The sequence below is a fragment of the Neltuma alba genome, unplaced genomic scaffold, assembly GCF_004799145.2.
Source record: "Neltuma alba isolate B1F8T4 unplaced genomic scaffold, ASM479914v2 tig00012062_pilon, whole genome shotgun sequence".
Taxonomy (NCBI): Eukaryota; Viridiplantae; Streptophyta; class Magnoliopsida; order Fabales; family Fabaceae; genus Neltuma; species Neltuma alba.
This window is the reverse complement of record NW_021636623.1, coordinates 246,874-259,035: the sequence shown is the minus strand read 5'-3', so window position 1 is coordinate 259,035 and position 12,162 is coordinate 246,874. Positions and strand designations below refer to the sequence as shown.

The 12,162-nt window shown below is 34.1% G+C and overlaps 1 pseudogene; it reads right to left on the bottom strand.

Annotated features, from left to right (window-relative positions):
• Window positions 1-641: 641 nt before the first annotated feature.
• LOC114721710 (ABC transporter A family member 7-like) lies at window positions 642-8,912 on the bottom strand (annotated as a pseudogene).
• Between the last annotated feature and the right edge of the window lie 3,250 nt (window positions 8,913-12,162).

The following is a 12,162-nucleotide window of genomic DNA, read 5'->3' as shown; positions in this document are numbered from 1 at the left end:
TATATTAAGAATCGGAGTTAGTAAATTACTAGGAACGCTATCACTTTTCTTAAGGAAAAAAAAAAATTAGAGAGAGGAATACCAGAAGCTTGATGTTATAACTGAAATCAGGTCTATGACCTTCTACTTACTATCACTTATAATAAGACTATTACTATTTTCATTGGATATTAATATTACTCATACTACTCAAATTTTTTTCTACTATAATTCACTTAAAAAACTGCGCGTTCAAGAACATAATAATGGAATTTAAGAGGTCACCAACTTATCATTAATGGCAATATCATTTATTTATATAGTAAAATTACCACAAAACTAGTCTAAAATCATATTATAAGTACAAACTTCAACTTAAAAAAAAAAACCTAAAAGGGGAGAATTATAGTGAGGTCCTAGGGAAGCAAAATAATTATTATCAAATCCTGATAACAAGCTAAGTAGCTTGTAATGACAAGTTCCAAAATAAAAAAATGATAACTTTGAGACTTATTTTGTAATTATTTTCTTTCTTTGGACCTCATTATAATTCTCCTTAAAAAAACCTATAAAACAAAGCATAATAGCACTTGACCTACAGGAAGCCATTATATATCAAGATAAAGAGTCCCTCCAGTGGACCCAACTATATCAAAGATGAATAGATCAAATCAATCATAAATAGACATAATCCACTTAAAAGTGTGTCACATGCGTATATCTCTATTCATGATCAGTTTGACCTATCTGTCTCTTATAATTTGACTATGTGTCTATCTCAGAATTTTCTATCAGTACACTTTGCGTAGCGATTATGACAAAGAGTTGAATGCGTGGGCCTCGCGTGAAACCTTAATGAAGACATCTTCCATTGTGGTGTCTGTTAAACCCCATGCAAACACAGTGAAGTTTCTCTTTGCAAAGCCAATAGCTCGGAAGACATCTGCTATTCTGACCTCTTCTTTCGGCAGCTCAAATTTCTGAGTTCCAGAGATATGGTATGTCTTGCTAGCATTTGGAGACAGCTTGTGCACCAAGTCCTCCACTTCATTCTCATGTTCTATAGATGTTGTCATTGTGAACACATAGCTTCCTCCATATCTTGCTTTAAGCTATCACATACAATTGAAATATCAAGTGTTAGGAAAAATAGCAGTATTGAAAGATCAAGGGAAGTGCAATGCCAGAAGAGGTTCATAAATCACGTTTAGAGCTTGAAACGTGATGCCAACCCGACTTTTCTGTCGCGAAAAGCCACTTTGGCCCAACATGTGATGTTTGGGATGGCTTATGAGAAAATAAGTTCTTGAACCAAAAGTGAAATTAAAGCTAGAATGGCTTTTTCTGACTTTTCCCTTTTTTTTTCAGATTTGAATCTTGTGATTTTTCAATACATCATTTAAATAAGTTTCTATCAAAATGATTTTTATAAAATCCTATGCAAAGAAAATCACATTATGATAATTAGCTTTTATCCCAACTTCAGTTTGCAAAAGCTAGTTAAATAAAATCACTTTTGCCAGCGGAAGTAGGGTCCAAACTCCAAAGGCACAAAGACTCAAGTTCTTTAAATTATTCTACTTGCGTCTATGTTATTGGAGACATCTAAAAACCACATCCAAGTTTTTCAGCATCCACAGAATGAAGGTCTTTAGATATGTTGTTGATAAAGCATAACACTTTCATGGTTTTACCTCCTTTGGATTTCCCATGCACTGCCAGCTTCCATCTACGAAAATTCCTATTCGGTCACATAAGACCTCTGCTTCTTCCATGGAATGTGCTGAAATCAAGCAATATAAATACATAAGAAAAAGAAATCACTATTATGCTGTTATGAAGCCTTGGGTAAAGAAAATGAGCAGATATGATTATTAACAATCCTAATATCCTATTACAATGATAGGGAGAAGGAATATACTGGTTAGTATGATTGCCCGATTCTGCTTTGCACGCTTGACAACATTCCATAAATTGTTTCTCGACGCAGGGTCTAATCCAGTACTTGGTTCATCCATATAAACAACCTTAAAATTTTCCAGCAATTACAGAATGCTTAGCCTAACGTGGAAACATCTCCAACATAGGTTTGGTCGAAGCAGATTGGATTAAGGAGGGATCAATACATACTTTGGGATCTCCAATCAATGAATTGCAACACTAAGCCTCCTCTTCATTCCTCCACTGTACTTTCCAGCCTTTTTATCGGCAACTCCTCCATGAAAAAGGTTTACACTTTTCAGGGATTCTTCCACTGCCTGCAGCAGCAGAATGAAAGCAAAAAGTTCTTAATTGGCAGAGAAGTGCCAAAGAGAAAGGTTTGACTCTGGACATTCATACTAATGACTGAGAGTTTACAAGCTAAAGTACTGTTCACTTCCTCAAAACCATCATATATGCAAAAAGAAGATATTTACATGAAAATTTGATTTGCATAATCCTATAATAACAAGTCTTCTGAAACACCAATCGCAAACGAACTTACTTGTGTTAAGGCCGAACCTTTAAGATTTTTAAGTCTGCCATAGAAGAGCAGGTGCTCTCTTCCAGTTAGAGTTTCCCAAAGCAAGCTATAATGTCACCCAAAAAATTAGTAAATGTAATTTTCATTTTAGAAAAATATGAATAAAAGTTGGAGGAAAATTCCGACTTACTCATGCTGTGGACATACGCCCATGCTAGTATATATTTCATCCATCTGAGTTCTAATGTCCAGACCTTGAACAAATGCGGCACCAGAGGTTGGCTTCGTGAGACCAATCATCTGTAACCATATACAATTTATAATGATTGTCAATGGCCAAATCCACCCGAAGGATTAAAACATCTTGGCATCAAAGGGAGATTCAAAGAGAACCGAAATGAACCCATCAGAATTTTCCCTTGGGCATATACATCCAAAATTCATCTCTAGATACTGACAAATTGGAAGCTCCCTGATTAGTCCCAAAAAAAAAAAAAAGACAGGAGACTACTCCAAAGGTTTGTTTATATATCTTAAAGAACTTCAATTTAACTGACCATATTGATAAATGAGGTCTTCCCAGCACCGTTGGGGCCCAGCATACCAAAGCATTCCCCTTGAGGCAAAGCAAGAGATAAACCTCTCACTGCATATTTCTCTGGGTTTCCATCCCTAGCTGGATAAACTTTTTTAAGTTGTCACATACAATTGCCTGATTCACAGATGGTTCAAGTAGCAGCTGCTCGACTTTTTCCCTCTGGAAAAAAGAAGAAATCAACGCATCATGCAAGCAAGTCACACGATAACATGAATGACCAAAAATACCCAAGAAAAAAAGTGGCGACACGTGCTTGAGATCAATATCTGGTAAAATTATTGGTATAGTTGAGTGACGAGTAGAAGCTAAGCAAGTCAAAATGCTTGCACTGAAAATATATAGTACAAGTATTTGAAATATGCATAAATACCTCTTGACTGACATCAGGTTTCTCCATCTGAACAAAAACTTTTGATCCCTGCCTTTGAATGCTAGGCTTCCGGAATGATGACATAGGCTTTTTCTGAAATCTTTTCAAGAAAAAAAGAGGACTTTTGCGACTTCCTGATACTTGATCAATGTAATAAGCAACAAGAAGCACCATAAACCACTCAATAACCATGATAATTAAGACCTCTCTCATGCCATTTACACTATCATTCAGATCTCCCCATCGCATCGCATTGTTTCCTGTAGCATGTGCTTCGAAGGCATATGATGCTAACTCATAGAGTCCACGATATAACGCAAACCCAGGGTACAACTCTAAAACAACTATCCACCCTCCTGAAGACACAGCAGGCAATTAATAGGCCAGAAAGGTTAGACTTTACAATACAGACACGACACGTATAAAGATGACAAGCAAAATCTCTAATATATACTGGATACAAATTCTAAGAATGGTCATCATATTAATCCATTCTTTTAAGCTACATGAAAATGATGAACTTAGTGATAGAGTAGAATTCACTCCATTTCAGTTATCACAAGTTTACAAAAAAAACTTGAACCAATAAGCTAAATGGAGAGGCTGGGAAGGCTGGACAAGTAGCATAAACCTACACATGATTTGCACAAGTTATTCCCTTTGAAAAGATAATAAATACCAGAGGATTCATTATGGGGGAAAAAATATTGATGAGGAAGGCCTATCATATAAGGGGAAGCAAAATCGAGAACAATGTTCTTCACCCTAAATTTGGACAGGCATGTTCATAGCCACTGAAATAATGAATTTACCGTGACTAGCGGGACAAAGAATGTTGAGGAAATTGGAAAAGACACCAGTTGAAGACAATTCAGTTGTTTCCTTTCTCTATATGCTAAAGAGATTGAAACATCTACTGGCGAGAACATAAATAGTTACTCTGAAGGATATTGTTATGATCATCAGCACCACCATTTACTATTAGAAAAATGCTATCTAATTCTATTGTATAAGAATCCATCAAAAGATGACAAAAAAAGCACATCAATAATATAGAAGATCAGAAGGACAAAAAAGAATTGCTATTGTTCCTCGGCCAACCAACTTACTTGGAAATGATGTATCTTCAACAAAAAAGTTGAAAAGAAAGCCACCTAAAAGCCCAGATGCAAAGACACCAATGTATGCAATTACTGCAATTATTACAAACAAATGTCAGTAATCAGACCTGAGAATAGAAGCACTGAACGCCTAATATGAACAACACAAAAGGATTAATTGCCAAACCTGTAGCTGTCTTAACATTCGAAAACATGGTGGCCACAAGAAATACCAACGAAATTTGCAAGTTTATCAAGATGAAATAAAAAACGAATTGGATACTGTAGTCATTCGTTGTAAAGAATTTCAACCCTGTAAATGAAGTCAGCTGTATTAAAGAGAATCCAAAATGTCAAAAGTGAAAATAATTCACATGCTTGTATTCTACCATCCTTACCTATGAGGGAGCCAAATATCACAAAGCATAGCACATAGAGCACTGACAGGGAAAAAAAATAGCCATAGGATATCATCCAATATGGCCCATCGCCAAGACCGTGCATCTTCATCATTATTCTGAGTTTCTTTTCCTTCTCATACACCAGTGATGTCAAAAAATACCTACACGAATGAAAGAGAAGTTACACACCTGAAACAGTTATGTATGCTAGAATAAGTGCCTGACATTTTTGTCATATCAACGTCAGATGTTTATGTAATTCTGGTCCTTGACTTTGATTACATGAATTGTCCAGCAGGGAGGAAGCCTGCTCCAAGATAATTGTCTATCTACTTCATTACATACAGGAAAGAAAGTCCAAAACAAGTAACTATATGGCTACTTTCACAGGTCAAGAAGACATAGGGCAAAGAAAGAATATCAGGACTATATTGGAAAGATAAATAAATAAATAAAGAGGTTCCACATAAGATTGTTTTTTGATCATGGATTCTTAAGGAAACTGAAGACTGGCAAATAAACATAGACTCCACAGATCAATTAATTATCCATCAGAAACCATTTCTGCTATTGGATTGATGTACATACAGGGAAAAGTTGCAGGAAGACCCAAGTAAAGAAGAGGGGACCCAGAAGAGAAGCCACGTCAATTCTCAATGGGGTCTCAGGTTTTGGCATTTCCTTTACAAACTCAAATAACATCTCAGTACCCGGACCCAGCAGAAACTGAAGGAAGGCATTTGATACCTGCAAGTGTATATATACATGTTAGATGTTGGTCAGTATCGTGATTTGTCAGATGCAGGTCAATAAACCAAAAAAATTGAACGGGAAACAAGGGAAATAAATATAAAGGGACATTGCCAATATATTTTATGTGTCGGTCAGTATCACTACTTGCTAGTTGCTTCTTCCATTCAAATTAGATAGTGATAGATAGTAATGATTTAAAAAGTCATTTCAAAAGAAAGTATCTATACCTCAGTTCAAAATTATTCCACTCTAATGACTCAAATTTGTGTTTTAAGCCTTATATTCATATTTCGGTCATATGAACATCTTATATGTTAGGAGTTGATGCTTTATAGATTTTTATCAGGTATCAGAATACTAACAAGAGGATGAAACAAGTAAAACAATATCATACCAAATTTACTGAAGGAGGAACTCGTGCCAATGCAATTTGCTGGAAACCCGTGTCATTCTTAAACGTTGAGTTGTACCATGTGATGACATTGAAGCTATTCTCACTTGAATTTAGAAAATCATAGGCTGTCAAGAGAACATTGCAATAAATATTGGCTTCCCCCTATCGCCACATTTAAAATTGAATGATAACAAGTACTTACCTGCGACTATCTCATTGATCTGTCTCTCTGGGTTCCCTTTCCGATAACCTTTATATAGCTCATTGTTCACAGCAGAAGAATTATTTCGCCATAATTGGTAAACCTTGAGCACACCTGATCTCTAGATCCAAGGTAAATTGGGAACAAGATTTTAAGACATGAGATGCAAGCCCTCAAAATATCTAACCTAGAAAGCAATGTAATTCTATAGCAATTATCAGTGCACTCCAAGCAGATGTTTGCTTAGAGCCAGAAATTAAGAATAAAATTATAAACTTTCATATTTGCATCTTGATCATATCTAACTAGAAAGCATCATTGTTACATAAGAAAAACAATGTGCCACATGCATTTTCCTTTGAGCGTTTATTAGCAAGCAAGTGTTTCAAATGCACAAAGAAAGTTACAGTTATGACCGTATGAAAGATGAGAAATAAGCAAATCTTATAATTAAGTTTCCAAAAGTTCTCCAATTCATGCGTTGCGTTTTATGAAATGTCAATAGTCTTTACATAGAAATCAACTAACCATCTAAATAATAGAAACTAAGAGATTTGGAAAAATGTATGGTCAGCCTACAGTTAAAAGCATCCATGGAGAAGCTATCATTCATGACGAGTTAATTATTATCATTCGAAATTCAGCAACTTTAGATAGCCTTCAGGACATATGACCATGGGATGGGTTGTGCAGAAAGGAGTTGGATGTGCCTAATAAAATATATTGCCTAAGTGTTTGCAAAACCCAATAAGTAATTGGGTATTAACTCCTCCTGATGTGCTTAAAAAGTTAAAATTGCTTTCATAAATTAAGTTTATTACTTTACTTGCCATACAGAGTAAAATAATCTATTTAGAAAGGTTTAATTAAAAAAGCAATGCATCCATATCAGTTGAAAATTATAAAAACTTAAAAATAATTTATTGGCTTCCTAGTAAATACGTAAGAACTTCATATTTTAAGGATATTATCATAGTAGGAGCTCTGTATGTGAGCAGCCTTGCGTAATCACGTGTTTCTTTGCAATCATATCTTGTATGATAAATTGTGAATAAAAGTAGCATTTCAATTTGCAAACCTTGCTGGATGGTATTGGTTGATATCTCGATTGGAACAGAGAATGTAGAGTTCTGTGTGCACTGAGATTGCAGATAATAAATAGGACGATCCGAAAGGAAAGCTGGTTCAAGAAAATTTTGCGTTTGTGGCATTGATTCTGATCCCTGGATCATTTTGATGATTGCATCAGCAACAATGTTCATGAAATAATAATGAGCAGAAGGAGCAAGATAATATGTCCAGATAGAGAGATTATGGAAGAACAAGTGAAATACACATACAAACAATCAATCAAATTCTAAATAATAAATAGTAAACATACTAACTCACCAGGACATTTCTTGCCAAACTACCCACGATATCAGAGGTGTTCACACTAAAGGGACTTTTAAACATATTTCCAAACAAAGCTGTAAAAATAATAGATACTGGTGGTCAAGACATCTAAAACAGTGAAATCCATGATTCAATTGAGTCAGCAAACAAAATCTAACAGTATCATAATAAAATAAAAGCGCAAGTGCAAGCACTGAAATACACCCACATACTTTCTCCAAAGACTGATTATTGCCAGTGAAAAGAAAAGTCACAGGGCAAGAGCCTGTCCTCCTGCAAGAATCATTTGGCAAATCTGAGAACGGAACAAGATCGGTTTGTACGGCTCGATATTGGGGAGCAGGCACTTGTAACAATGGAGGCCATTCCGGAGGATTAGGAATTGCACAAGTTGCAACTTGATCTGTGTCCGAGTATTCAATCCCACATGCTTCTTCCAGACACTGATCGCCATCTCTCCTAGTGCAAGTGCAGCCACACTTATTTTCTGGCTTATCCAATTCATTATCAACTACTGCTTGGATAATAACAAGCAGCACACAGACGAAAAATGGGAATAAGATGAGCCGTATATTTGTCTTTACATTTCGTTTCTGCAAAAAAAAGATATCCGCGTACTATCAGACAAACCCACAAAAAATATATATGGCCATCAGCCAGACTCGTTAAAATTTAAGAATGACAGGTCTCTGCTTCAAACCCATCAAATTGAAGTACACATCAGACTCTAAGTAAATCTACGTAAGAATCCTAGAGGAAATAATCCTGGTTTCGCCTCGTGTGTTACCCAAAAATCAGCAAGGCGGCTTCAAAAATCATTGTATCACTGGCTTCTTGAATATGCTCTGGTAAAATTAAAACCCCCCAAGAACAACGCGAAAAATTAAGAAATGGAATAGAGAGAGAAATTGGGGGTTACTAAGGATCCCAAAAGCGGATTATACGCACACGCTTTTACAAACAAGATAGAATAGAGAGAGGGGGAACCTGGAAAGTCAGATTTTTGCGAAGGAGAGCGTTAGCCTGAGTCCAAAAGCTGGAAGAGCCCCTGGGCGAATCCGCCATTGATGACCGTTACACCGCGCCGGAGGCAACGGAATTTCGTAAGTTCCCGCCAAGTATCAAGTACTGTAACTGTGAAACTGCTTAAGAGAACCAATCTCGTTCTTCTCTGCCTGCACTCCGCTCCTGCTACCCCCTTTTTAAAGTTCAAGAATTTTAATCGAGGAAGTTTGAAGTCAACAACTTTAAACTAATCGAATCCAAAGCAAATCTTGGGGCCCTTCCGCCGTTTAAATATACGCGTTTCGTATTAAAATGGTCCGTTTGCTTACAACGTTCGGAATTGATTTGTTCATGAAATACCATATTAATATTTATTGCTCCGGATCTTCTCATCAATTTATCAACGTTAGTATCAATTATTATCAATCTCAATATTCCAGTTTACAAATTTTTCATGTTCAATCCCTTGAATACATAACTATTTTCTCATATTCAGAGTACTGAGTTAATTTCAATTAAATGTAACAGTAATTGGAGAATACCTCACGCAACATCTATCAATCAAGGATTCTCTAATAAATGTATTTGATTTGCAATTTTTCTTTTACCCCACATGCAATTATTACTCTTTTGAAACTTAAAATTTCGGTTCTGGCCACACAAAAAAAAAAGGAACTTGAAATATGGGGACAAAAATTAACAAAACTGAAAAGAAAAAAAAAAGTGAAGTGGGAGAAGATTTTTTTTTGGGCCAAATGAACTAAGAAGATTAATCAATGCAATTCTCCGAGGAAAAATATTATTTTGTATTTTTATATTAAGCTTTTAAAATTATTTTCACACATATTTTTCATTTCATAATGAACTTCAATTCCATTACATAACCCCCAGTCACATCCTAACAGTTTCGAAGAAATTTCATGGAAACTTCGGAGATCATTTCTTGACTTTAGCTCATACAAATTAAAGCAAGCTTTTTTTTTTTTTTGTTTAATCAATGCATTGTTTGATTTGACCACGCAATACGAAAGTAGCTGGGAGAACAACTTTACGTTTTTTTTTTTTATCTGTAATAAAACATCAGAGTTTAATATTGCTTCTATTAAAATTAAATCTCAAAATTACATGCCCAGATGCCCTTTGAAAACAAGAAAAATAATTTATCGATTATTTCATGAGTCAGACAACTTGGACAAGGACTATGTTTTTAATTATACGGTCAAATATCAAGTTTTCATTGTCCTTTTGGATTTGGTCATGTGGCTTTGGGAAAACTCCAAAGCACTATCTCAGAAGAGACCCAAAAAGAAGGAAAAATTAATAGGTATTTTATTATTATTTTTCCTAATTACTATTACTAAAACTATATATAAATATACAACAGAGAATAGACACAGCTTCAAAACCAACTCCCACATAAATACACAACAGTATACCATATACTAATTATTTACTCCCCTTATTAATATTATAAGGTAAAATGAAAAAAAAATTGCCCTCTTTATAAGTCATATAATTAAACTTTTAACACAAATTTACTATTTTGCCTCTCATTTATTATTGTGTAAATTATTATTATTTTTTAGAAGTGTATATGTTAAATGGAGTAAAATTAAAAAATTGTTAACTTTTAAAACAAAATTAATGAGAGTTTACAAAAAAAAAAAACAAAGTTAATGAGAGTTAATCATTTAAGTTTTTTTCTTGGTTATATGTTATTAGAAAACTTGACATAATAAATATAAAAAAATTAACATAAATATTTTTATTATTGATCCCAATAAAATATATTGAAAATAACATACTCCTCCAGTCCTTAATATAGGACCCAATTGGTGAGTTGGTTTTGGTTCTAAATATAAGACCCATTTCTCATATTTATCAATTATCTCTAAATTACCCCTATGGATACTCTTTCAACCATAATCAAGTAGAAGAGAAAGATGGGGTGTTAAGAAATATGATTATGATATTTTAGGAAAAACGTGTCATATTTCTTATAATTAACTAACTTACCTAATTTTCTTGATTTAATCAAATTAGTTAAATGGGTCTTATATTAAGGACCGAAAGAGTACTATATACCGAGGCAACTTCAAAACCAACTCCCCATATATATATATAGAGAGAGAGAGTAGTGTGCGTATGCATGCTAATTAGCTGATAAAGCGGCTTCTTTATGGTTGATGAGCTCTCTTAATTGAGAATAAATTAGTTTATCACTGTCAGCTTACGCTTACGTTATGAAATATTGCCAATTTTAAGTAATTTATCTTACTCCCTCTTCTCATTCAACTATGATGGTGTCATTATATAATCAGGTTGCTCATTCTATGTCTCTTTCTTCTGTGTGTTGTGTGTGTTTTGTGGTTTTCCAGGTACGCGGATTGTTTTTCTCAGCATTGAATTGCAGCGAGTTGGTACTCCTCCGATTAATTAAAAAAGTTAGACGTGTTATATAATATAATTTGCATTATAAAATAAGTATTACAGTTAGGACCAAAGGAGTAATTTGTATTTAGTTAAAGTAAAAAAGCAAATTACTTAAAATTCAATGACGCATGCACAGTGGAAAAAGTAGGATATGTGTGTATGCTTTTTTTTTTTTAAATATTAAGGGGGTGTTTGGATAGAAACCAAACCATGGTTTCAGAAGTGCTTTTACGGATTACGAAGTAAATATGTGGAGGAGATTACCTCGTTTTGCGGAAAAGTGCTTCTGAAACCATGGTTTTGGGTTTCCCAAACACCCCCTAAGTCAAGGGTCGTGCTTTTCCTCCCTACAAAGTTGATTTCTCTTAAACTTGAACTCGAAACCTAAAGAGATCTAGTGAGCCTTATATTAGAGTATGTGACTTTCTATAACTCAAATAAATAAGTATCATATAGATCAAATTAATACAAATAAATAGATCATGCCGTGGGTGTAAAACTGTACATTATAAACAAATTCACTTGTTTTGGTTGAAAGAATAAGAAGGAAAAAAATATATTCTTCAAGTGAAAACATCTCATTTTTTTATTTTTCTTAACTTGTAAGAAATTTCCTAGAAATAGAATATATTCCCATTCGAGGTTAGAATGCTAGATAACACATAGACAACCTTCTGTCTCTATCATCAGAACAAATCAGTCAATATAAAATATACAAGTTATAACCAATCACACTATTTTAAAAAATAAAAAAATCATGTTATTTATAAGTCATAAACCTTATTTTGAGTAAATGTATAAAAATATACTATCTCCGGTTCTAATTATAAGAGTCAGTTGACTAATTTGAAGAGATTAAGGAAATAAGTTGAGTTAGTTATTTATCTTAAATAGATATTGTCTTTCCTAAAATATCATTACTAATCAAGTGTATTGACTACAACTATCATTATTAGAATAGCTACTTTGGGAAAAAAATATAAATATGAGAGACAAAGTGGATTGGAGTCTTATATTTAGGATCAAAATAAAAGTCAAACAGGATCTTATATTAAGGACCGAAGGTAA